A 12082-nucleotide genomic window follows, 5' to 3' on the forward strand; every position below is an offset into this window, starting at 1 on the left:
ACCAATATCAGCGGTAGATATGTACTTCATCAACACCAATATAAGCAGCAGATAGGTATTTCATCAACACCAATTTCACCAGTAGATGGTTACTTCATTATCAACACGAATATCTACAGTAGAGAGTTCCTTCATCAACACCAATATCAGCAGTAGATGAGATAGTTACTTCATCAACACCAATATCAGCAGTAGATAGTTACTTCATCAACACCAATATCAGCAGCAGATAGTTACTTCATCAACACCAATATCAGCAGCAGATAGTTACTTCATCAAAACTAATATCAGCAGCAGATAGTTACTTCATTAACACCAATATCAGCAGCAGATCAACACCAATATCAGCGGCAGATAGTTACTTCATCAACATCAATATCAGCAGCAGATAGTTACTTCATCAACATCAATATCAGTAGTTGTATATTTAATGTTTTTATAAAATAAAACAGGAATGAAGAGTTGCCTATTCACATGATTCAGAATGTCGAACTATACTTTGTATCCAGAAGTATTAACTAGAGCACACCTCTAAATCAATGCGCCATTTGTGTAACCCTAATGAGTTCCGGTAACATACAAACACGTTTTTGAGGTATTCTGAGCTTCTCTTTGGACTCGCAATCAGAGAGTAGCATGTTATAGCTTAATTAAAAGTTTAATGCCTATACCTGAATTTCAATCCCTATAACAGTCGCATTTTTATTATCAAGACAATAGGTCCGCGAATTGAATGATCGGAAACGGGTTTGAAGTTTAGAGAGCAGGTCAAAAACATTGAGGGCGCTGTTTGAGAACACGCCGAGAAAACGAAGTGAGGAACCACGTACATTGAAACATAATAATTTTATGTTAACTTGAACTTTAATCGTTTTACAATATTTCAAAATGAGCGAAGAAAACGGGTATTATTTTTACGTGTATTTCAATGGGCGATAATTTAACCATGGTGCGCCCTATATACGAGTATACGCCAAACATACGCCATTGACGTATGAGAGAGCATTCGCATACGTTGGTTGACTGAAAACTTTTAGAAAATTTTCACCTCCGTGTTTTTTGCCATGTAGCAATACTTTCATTGTACGCCTAAACATACGCCATGCCATTGTCGGTTCTCTGTCCTGTTACCAATGAGTTGAGGGCGTAATTGTAACTTTATCACGTGCAATAAATAGCTTGAATCCCCGATTTATTTTAACATGTCTTGCGTGGCCTCATCGATAGTTCTCCAGACTGTGAAAGTTTAACGGGTTCACACAGTAAAGAAATGCGGACAGGTTCGAATCCCGACGGGGTTTCGTAATTCTTTCCCTTTTTTTTCTACCTTTCCTTATTTGTCTTTCATACTTGAAGTTCCTTTCTTTCTTTATTTGCTAGTTTCTCCTTTTTTTCTTTCTTTCCTTCTTTTTTGGTATTAATTTATTTATTTCCTTCTTTCTTGGTTTCTGTCTTTTAAGCAGATAGTTACCTCATCAACACCACTATGAGTAGCAGAGTCATCAATACCAATTAGCACAGATAGTTACTTCACCAACACCAATATCAGCAGCAAATAGTTACTTCATCAACACCAATATCAGCAGTAGATAGTTACTTCATCATCAACACCAATATCAGCAGCAGATAGTTACTTCATCAACACCAATATCAGCAGTAGATAGTTATTTCATCAACACCAATATCAGCAGATAGTTACTTCATCAACACCAATATCAGCAGCAGATAGTAACTTCATCAACACCAATATCAGGAGCAGATAGGTACTTCATCAACACCAATATCAGCAGCAGATAGTTACTTATGTTTCAATGTATGTGGTTCTTCACCTCTTTTTCTCGGCGTGCTCTCATCCTATCAGCAGCAATATCTATCATGTCTACAGCAAATAGTTATTTCATCAACACCAATATCAGCAGTAGATAGTTACTTCATCAACACCAATATCAGCAGTAGATAGTTACTTCATCAACACCAATATCAGCAGTAGATAGTTACTTCATCAACACAAATATCAGCAGTAGATAGTTACTTCATCAACACCAATATCAGCAGCAGATAGTTACTTCATCAACACCAACATGACCAATATCAGCAGCAGATAGTTACTTCATCAACACCAATATCAGCAGCAGATAGTTACGTCATCAACACCAATATCAGAAGTTGTATATTGAATATTTTTATAATATTAAACATGAATGAAGAGTGCCTATTCACATGATTCAGAATGTCGAACTACTTTGTATCAAGAAGTATTAACTATAGAGAGCGCACCTTTAAATCAATGCGCCATCTGTGTTACCCTAACGAGTTCCGGTAACAAACAAACACGTTTTTGAGGTATTCTGAGCTTCTCTTTGGACTCGTAATCAGAGAGTAGCATGTTATAGCTTAATTAAAAGTTTAATGCCTAGACCTGAATTTCAATCCCTATAACAGTCGCATTGTTATTATCAAGAAAATAGGTCCGCGAATTGAATGATCGGAAACGGGTTTGAAGTTTAGAGAGCAGATCAAAAACATTGATGGAGCTGTTTGAGAACATGCCGAGAAAACGAGGTGAAGAACCACGTACATTGAAACATAGTTTATGTTAACTTGAACTTTTATCGTTTTGCAATATTTCAAAATGAGCGAAGAAAACGGGTATTATTTTTATGTGTATTTCAAAGGGCGATAATTTAAGCACGGTGCGCCCTATATACGAGTATACGCCAAACATACGCCATTGACGTATGAGAGAGCATTCGCATACGTTGGTTGACTGAAAACTTTCAGAACATTTTCACCTCCGTGCTTTTGCCATGTAGCAATACTTTCATTGTACGTCTAAACATACGTCATCGTCGGTTCTCTGTCCTGTTACCAATGAGTTGAGGGCGTAATTGTCACTTAATCACGTGCAATAAATAGCTGTGAATCCCCGACTTATAATTATAATGTCTTGCGTGGCCTCATCGATAGTTCTCCAGACTGTGAAAGTTTAACGGGTTTATACAGGTTCGACTCCCGACGGGGTTTCGTGATTCTTTCTTTTTTTCTACCTTTCCTTATTAGTCTGTCTGTCTTTCATCCTTGAAGTTCCTTTCATTCTTTATTTGCTAGTTTCTTTCTCCTTTTTTTCTTTCTTTCCTTCTTTTTTGGTAACAATTTATTTATTTCCTTCTTTCTTGGTTTCTGTCTTTTAAGCATATGGTCGAATCCAACCAAAAGTGTCCACGGGCCAAAAATAAAAGTCCGAAATAAAAATGTCTCCACAATTTTTTCCTTTTGCCCATTGATTGATGACATATTGGCCTTATAGGAACCAAAAGTGCCATTACTAATCTTGAAAAAATAAATCCAGGACGTGTGATAGTAAATGTGATATCAAAACCCAATGTTACCTACGAATACCACTAGGATGCTTTCACTATCGCAATACTAATCAACCTAAAACAAATGGAATATTCCCATTAACGCTTTTTTCGTGTAATGTAGACCACAGGGTGTCAGGAAAATGCTAACTCAACCAGAAAATATTTGTTCTTATTTTTATAACGCGATCAATATGATATTAGTCAATTTATGCTAGTTTATTTTTGAAAATGAAGTTTAGGTCAGTTTCTGTATTTTATTTATCAAATGAGTATGAATCAATTTACACGTTGTATAAGAACGAGTATGATATATGTTTTCAAGAATATTAGGAATTATACGCGTACACCTAACGCTTTATACAATGAAAAGGTGAAGAAACCTGGGTATTCGTAGGTAACATGAGCGATTTAACAATATCTATATTGAGTTTATAGGTTTAAATTTTGATATTATGGTAATGAATTAATAAAATGGTAGTTTTTAGATCCCTTTCAGATGGTACGTCCAAATGAATAAATGCTATTACCTTAGATCAAAAATGTTTTGATGCTTTTAGCAAGATTTTGACCACTTCATTTTGATATACAAGTAGTTAATCAGCAATTTTACATAATAAATAATTGTTGAATGAATCCGTATATGGGTAATAATAGTGTCCTGGGGTACCGCTTAAAGTTTTGACAATTAATTTCCATTGGTAGGGACACTTCATTACACATGTCATGTATTATACTGTATTCGTAAGTAACATTTCAGTATTTGTAGGTAAGAATTAGACTTTTGGTGGATATCGCAATCAAAACTTCATTTTATAAAGCACTTTGAATGTATTATTTTCTTTATGTGCGTTTATTGATACTTTAGACCCTATCATGTATTAATAATGTCGGTTCACAACGGTTGAAAGAGGATTGAAGTAAGAAACAAAGGCACTAAAGTGACTTTAATTTGCTTAATTGCACACAAATCGCTTAAAACCGTTATTGCAGACTTGTGAAGTCCATCTTGGAGTCAATTACGTCTTGTGGCCTTTCGTTTGAGGGCAACTACAATTAGCTTTATACCAGGGTCCATCAATGTGTTGTCTAGATCATGAGACAATGAGAACAGTCGTTTTTTCTATGGTATTCGTAGGTAACCTTAGCGAAAACGTCAAAAGTTACCTTCGAATAAATCAATTTGGACATAAATTACTAAGAAACCAGAAGGTCGGTAAACATTTAAAATGAAGCACACATGACAGTTGACAAATCCAAGTATTTATCCCTTCTAATCTTCTTTGAATCTGATTTTTCTTTCAAATGAGCAGACCGTCGTCTATTTCAGTACATATTTTTCACCAATTAAGCCGTATTCAGTTTTGCATGGTGGGCATGTATGTGAATTCGCAACTATTGTTTACTATTCTCTCACTTTGTGGAAATGGCACAGCTTTTAACATGTATTCGGAGGTAATGCATATTTTTTACCAAACCTACCTTTGTGCCATTTAGAATTTCTGGCAGCTAAACACAATAATAAAGATGTCCGAATGCAATGCATTTCAGTATTGGACATATCAAAGCTTGTATCAATTAGCATTTATTAGTGATTTCCATTTTTTAAAGATATATCTAGTGCTATGAAAAATTGTATTCGTAGGTAATGTATAAAAATACCACTCAAAATATTATCACAAAAATTCATAATTATGTACAAATATGTGAAAAATTGAACAGGCAATCTTTGAATACACATCTTTCAGGAAATCAATTTAGATTCAATCCAATGACTTCTTTTCATAACTGATTTAGATGTTTTTAAAAATACATTAAGAAATATTTTGAAAAAATGGGTAAAAATAGTACGTTTTGGGGTCTCTGTGTCTAAGTTTTTCACAGAAGGGGGTCTTATTATATATGGCGCGAAGCATATGATCAAGGCGAATAAACACAATACAAAAACGAATGCCAATTGATTAATACTTTTAAGTTATGGCCCTGAACATGCCGTGTACACTTTTCATTGGATTCGACCATATAGTTACCTCATCAACACCACTATAAGTAGCAGACTCATCAATACCAATATTAGCACAGATAGTTACTTCACCAACACCAATATCAGCAGCAGATAGTTACTTCATCAACACCAATATCAGCAGTAGATAGTTACTTCATCATCAACACCAATATCAGCAGTAGATAGTTCCTTCATCAACACCAATATCAGCAGCAGATAGTTACTTCATCAACACCAATATCAGCAGTATATAGTTATTTCATGAACACCAATATCAGCAGCAAATAGTTACTTCATCAACACCAATATCAGCAGCAGATAGTTACTTCATCAACACCAATATCAGCGGTAGATATTTACTTCATCAACACCAATATCAGCAGCAAATAGTTACTTCATCAACACCAATATCAGCAGCAGATAGTTACTTCACCAACACCAATATCAGCAGCAGATAGTTACTTCATCAACACCAATATCAGCAGCAGATAGTTACTTCATCAACACCAATATCAGCAGTAGATAGTTATTTCATCAACACCAATATCAGCAGCAGATAGTTACTTCATCAACACCAATATCAGCAGCAGATAGTTACTTCATCAACACCAATATCAGCAGCAGATAGTTACTTCACCAACACCAATATCAGCAGTAGATAGTTACTTCACCAACACCAATATCAGCAGTAGATAGTTACTTCATCCACACCAATATCAGCAGTAGATAGTTATACTTCATCAACACCAATATCAGCAGCAGATAGTTACTTCATCAACACCAATATCAGCAGTAGATAGTTATTTCATCAACACCAATATCAGCAGATAGTTACTTCATCAACACCAATATCAGCAGTAGATAGTTACTTCATCAACACCAATATCAGCAGTAGATAGTTATACTTCATCAACACCAATATCAGCAGCAGATAGTTACTTCATCAACACCAATATCAGCAGTAGAGTTATTTCATCAACACCAATATCAGCAGATAGTTACTTCATCAACACCAATATCAGCAGTAGATAGTTACTTCATTAACACCAATATCAGCAGCAGATAGGTACTTCATCAACACCAATATCAGCAGCAAAAAGTTACTTCATCAACACCAATATCAGGAGCAGATAGTTACTTCATCAACACCAATATCAGTAGTTGTATATTTTAATGTTTTTAAAATATAAAACATGAATGAAGAGTGCCTTCTCACATGATTCAGAATGTCGAACTACTTTGTATCCAGAAGTATTAACCATAGAGAGCACACCTCTAAATCAATGCGCCATTTGTGTAACCCTAACGAGTTTCGGTAACATACAAACACGTTTTTGAGGTATTCTGGGCTTCTCTTTGGACTAGGTCCGCGAATTGAATGATCAAACGGGTTTGAAGTTTAGAGAGCAGGTCAAAAACGTTGAGGGCGCTGTTTTAGAACATGCCGAGAAAACGAGGTGAAGAACCACGTACATTGAAACATAATTTATGTTGAACTTTTATCGTTTTGCAATATTTCAAAATGAGCGAATAAAACGGGTATTATTTTTACGTGTATTTCAATGGGGCGATAATTTAGCACGGTCGCCCTATATACGAGTATCGTAAACATACGCCGACATCCCGGCTGGAAGATGTTGAGGAAGATGTATATACTATACATCACGCTCATACGTTATCATACAAATTTCACGAAATCTTTGCCAAACGAAGTAATCTGCAAGAAATTTTTTGAATACAAACATTATTTAGCCAGAGGTTTCCAGTGATATAAAAATCTCAACTTTTTTTGAGAAAAGTGGGGGGATGATGATGTGTCACGAAATGCCCTTTTAATAAGATTAATTTGCTAACGAACATAATTTTTGAAAACGTATGATACAATGGTGTACACACTTTAACAGTATAGGAATAATTGACACAATACACCATGAGTACTGCAATACTGACTGAAATCTGAATTTATGTAATTATAATATACCTGATTTTACAATACAGATACTGGTAAATATATCTATATATATATATATTTATCACTTTAACACATATATTTTGACACATTTATGCATACATTATCTTTTGGGAATATTTACATCTATACTGATCCATACATCTTCATACTGAACAAAAAATATTTTCATGATATGAAATGAACACTTAAATTTTGTGTGTGTGTATGCATACACCAAGTTCGAAAATAAAAACATGGTACTCTCTTGAAAGAATGTGGTTAAATTGACCCCATAAATAGTCAACTATGCACTAATTACCCCTAAATTGTGATAAAAATGTAACCATAAAAAGGTCAAAATTTGACAATTTAGTGCAATGGTAAGGTGCATACTTGACTACTTCCGGGGTCAATTTGACCAGCTAGCTGTTTTAAAAGTGTACACATGATGTACAAGTATGCCATATACACGTAACCAATTGACTGAATTAAAGCCATAATGCAATTAAATTTGTTATCATTTCATAAAAATGAATTTTTAATATATACGAGGGGGTATGCAAAAGTTTTTGAAATCACCCAGAACTGAAGAAGCTATATCAATGAAATTTTGTCAGTGTAATCACTGGTCCTTATGTACATTATGGTCCAAAAATGGTCTCATAAGTATGTTTACTTTCTTTATATGTGTACATCTATATCAAAATGATGCACTTGTCGGCTGCTACAAGTGTCTCATTTCAAATAGTAGCTACGAATAAATACCAAAATCAACTCAAGTGGAGGTCACTTCAAATCATCCTAAGTCACATGGTTTACGAATACAGAGAACATTCCTTAACCATGTGACTTGGGGATGATTTGACTGAGTGACCTTCACTTGAGATGAGTCTGGTATTTATTCCTAGCTATTGTTTGAAATGAGACGCATGTAGCAGCCGACAAGTGCATCGTTTTGATATGGATGTACACATATATAGGTGGCGTTAGATGGGCAGTAGGCGCATAACCTGCAAGATGGTGAAAATTGAGGCACGTAGCGTGATTACGTTATTATACATTTGAAGGGTTATAGGCCTACAATGCTCAGAAAATCTATGATGAAATGACAGCTATCTATTGCCCATCTATGATTGCCCATCATATGGCACTGTTGCTTTTTGAAAAAGGAATTTCCAAACTGGCCACATGTCCCTTACAGATGAGCCAAGAAGTGGACGTCCATCACTTACGGATTATGCGGCCACAATTAAGAAACTCACGAAAGTGGAGGAACTTATCATGAAAAGGTTATGCGCCTACTGCTCATCTAGCGCCACCTATAAAGAAAATAAACTTATGAGACCATTTTTGGACCATAATGTACATAAGGACAAGTGATTACATTGACAAATTTAATCGATATAGCTCTTTCACTTCTGGGTGATTTCAAAAACTTTTGGATACCCCCTCGTAAATAATAACTGCCAGGAAGGCTTTCTTGCCATTTAAGTCAAAATAATGCCGTAATATGAAAGAAAACCAGTGTACGTTTAACTGTGTCATTCTAAAAATGGGGATTTGCTTTGGTAGGATTGGGTTTGGGTTAAGGTTAGCAACTATTTTAAACTGTTGCAATTTGGTAGTTTACAGCATCTTGCAAATGGTAGTGAGCTTTGGCAAAAATAACATTGATCATTTCATAGCGGGTAGAAGAATTCAAATACTACAGATAGGGCCTATACTTTTGTAGGTCCAGTGGTTCTCGAGTTATGTTGTAAAGAGGGCTAAAACAATGACACTTTTGTAAAACGTACATAACTCATTCACAACAATAAATCAAACAAGTTCTCAAAGTATATGAATTGTAGAATGAACTTTTGCTCCGGACTTTTGCAAAACATCAAAGTGTTATTTTTCAATAACATATTGATTTAGATAATGAAAATCGATTTCCCAGGTTCGAATTTTAAACATATTTAAACACACTTATTAAAGAAGTAGCTTATTTTCAGTCTGGAAGACAGACCAGAACTCAGTATAGAAGTTAAATACAGCTGGGTGATATCTAGAGGGCCCAAGTGTTTTTTGGTGTTCGTGAGCCTGGAAGACAGGATTAGGTATGGAAGACACTAGACAGCTCAGTGGAAAATGCATTTGACCAATGGGTTATTATTTATATCTAGCAGATCCCATTTTTTTGATTTTGTACTTTTGAGCCTGGAAGACAGAATTATTAATTATAGTAGGGGTAGGTTAAACAGCCTTTAACATAGGGTGATGTTTCATATTTCTTACGGAACCAGCTTATTTGATGCAGTTTCCTGAGGATTTTGACACCATTTTCATCCAAGAAATGAGCCAAAACAAATCAATATTTTCATCAACAATCATAACTATTGTATGCCTACTTCTGTTTAAGCTGGTGCTGATTTGCATGTAATTGATGTCTAGATTTCCATTGTTGAAAGTTGCATAAAAATTAAGTTGTCGTTTTCTTAAAATGGCTGTTTTACAATAATAAAATTTTTAAATTGAAATAGACTATGTACTTTCTAGAGGATTTTATTCCACTTTCCACTTTTGGTGAAAACCCCTTATTAGAAAAAAAAACACCTCAAAACAAATGGTAGGCCTACATAATCATGAAAAACTTGAATTTAATAACAGATTTATAAAATATGTTTCTCTTCTACTTGCCACAGATGTCAACATATTATCTTAAGGGATCTGGAATGAGCGTTTTAAGCATTTTTTGTGGGACATGAGAGCACATCAGACATATCGAATTGCATTCTGAATACGCAGAATGTCTTTCTGATATCAAATAATTTTCATTTTTTGAAATTCACGATATAATACAAATTTTATGACAAATTATTAAATTTTGATATTTTTCACATTTTTGAAATAAGTCCTCGAAATAAATTTGATATAAATCTAATAATATATTCTTAAAGTGCATTTAGCTGGAAGGAAAAGCCGACGATCAATTGAAAAATTTGACCTTTCATATTGAAGATATGGATTTTTTTCCCAAAAAGACCTAATTTTCATTCTTTCTTTTTTTTTCGTTCATTTTTATAGACAGGATTTTAAGATATGACCTTGTGAAAAATTATAAGTTTCTTTTTGAGGCCAGTTTTATCAATTGAAGTGTATGCTAAAGATATTATATTATATTATGGTTTTCCTCTTCAGTCACATTGCTCACCTTTCACTATAAGCCAATAGGCTATTCCAGTTGAAATCCATACACCCCCTATGGAAGACATGACCTTTATCTTTCACACAGGGAGTGTAGATTTCAAATGGAGTCACCAATTTAGGTACTCCCATTTGAAATTCACACTCCCTATATGTGGAAGATCATATCTTCCATAGGGAGTGTATAGATTTCAACATGAGTACCGGTAGTCTATTGTTCAACAAAACAGCTCAAAGTCTACCTCAAGTTCTGGAGTACAAGATTGTTACCATATGCAAGCAAAGGACATTCTATGCTGTATCAAGCATATTGGCATTAAAGATTTCCATCCTGACAGATCCGCTGTCTGAGTACAAATTTTCAAGTTTTTGGATCTTTGGTCTGATATCCGAATGTAAAGAAACATGTTATAGCCTGCAAATTGACTGAAGATATTATTGATTATATAATTCATTAAATTTGTGCTACCTTCACAATCGATGACACTCAATTTCCACCATCCACCAGTGTTCGTAATCCAAAACATATCTGAAATAGCTGGAAAATTTGCAGCTTATTTGACCGGCAAGATCAGTGGCGGCGCCAGGATTTTTTTTCGGGGGGCATGGGGAAGTGAATTTAGGGGAAATTGGCAAATTTTGCACAAAATTTCCGCAAAAAGTGGAAATTTACGTGATTTTGGGGGTTTTGCCTCAAAAGTGGGGAGTAAAGAAAAATATTGGGGGGCAAATGCTCCCTTGCACCCCGTATGGGCCGCCACTGGGCGAGATACATGCCATGCAATAGTTATATCCCTCATGCTGTCAAGATTGTACTACGTACTGCACTTCTCAAAGGTACTTCCAAAACAGACTAACTTCTCTTCAATGACTTAAAGCAGCATGCCTAGTTTTCATAAATCATGACATGACAGTCCTACTCCAATATGAATGAGCTTCACTGCAGTTTCATAAGAGCTGCCTCTATAATGTACAAAGCTATGATGTATAAGGCACCGTACAGTCTATGTTCCTCTAACATCAACTCAGGCAGTTGACCAAGCCTTCTCCAGAGTTGCCACTACAGAACAAGCATACATCTGGTGTCAAGAATGTTGCTACTGCTTTCTTCAAGAAGCTTCTCAAAACTCACTAGTCCAAACATTAGCATTTTTATTGTTTTTGGGTTTTTTCTTCATTTTTTGAACTTTCATGTGCATCATCTTTAGAGGTGGTGCAATAATTATATGTACCCCCGGGGTGGTGAATTCTCAAAATGGTCTGCCAAATAACGTTTGCCCCCCCTCTGGCCGTGCCAAAAAATCTTTGCACCCCCTTTCGACGTGCCAAAAAACCTTTGCCCCCCTTTTGATGTGCCAAAAAATCTTTGCCCCCCCCTTACACATGCAAGATTTTGGGGAACCCGAATTTAAAACCTTAAATTGTCTTATCATATAATCTGGATAGCAGCAGGAAATTTTGCATATTTGAGCGTGTTCCTAACGTTTTCCTACGCCTTTTTAGGGCGTAATATAGAAACAGTGCACAAAATATCAGTGCCAGAAATCGCTTCCCCCCTTTTGACCTGCCAAAATCGCTTGA

The sequence above is a fragment of the Amphiura filiformis genome, chromosome 6, assembly GCF_039555335.1.
Source record: "Amphiura filiformis chromosome 6, Afil_fr2py, whole genome shotgun sequence".
Lineage (NCBI taxonomy): Eukaryota > Metazoa > Echinodermata > Ophiuroidea > Amphilepidida > Amphiuridae > Amphiura > Amphiura filiformis.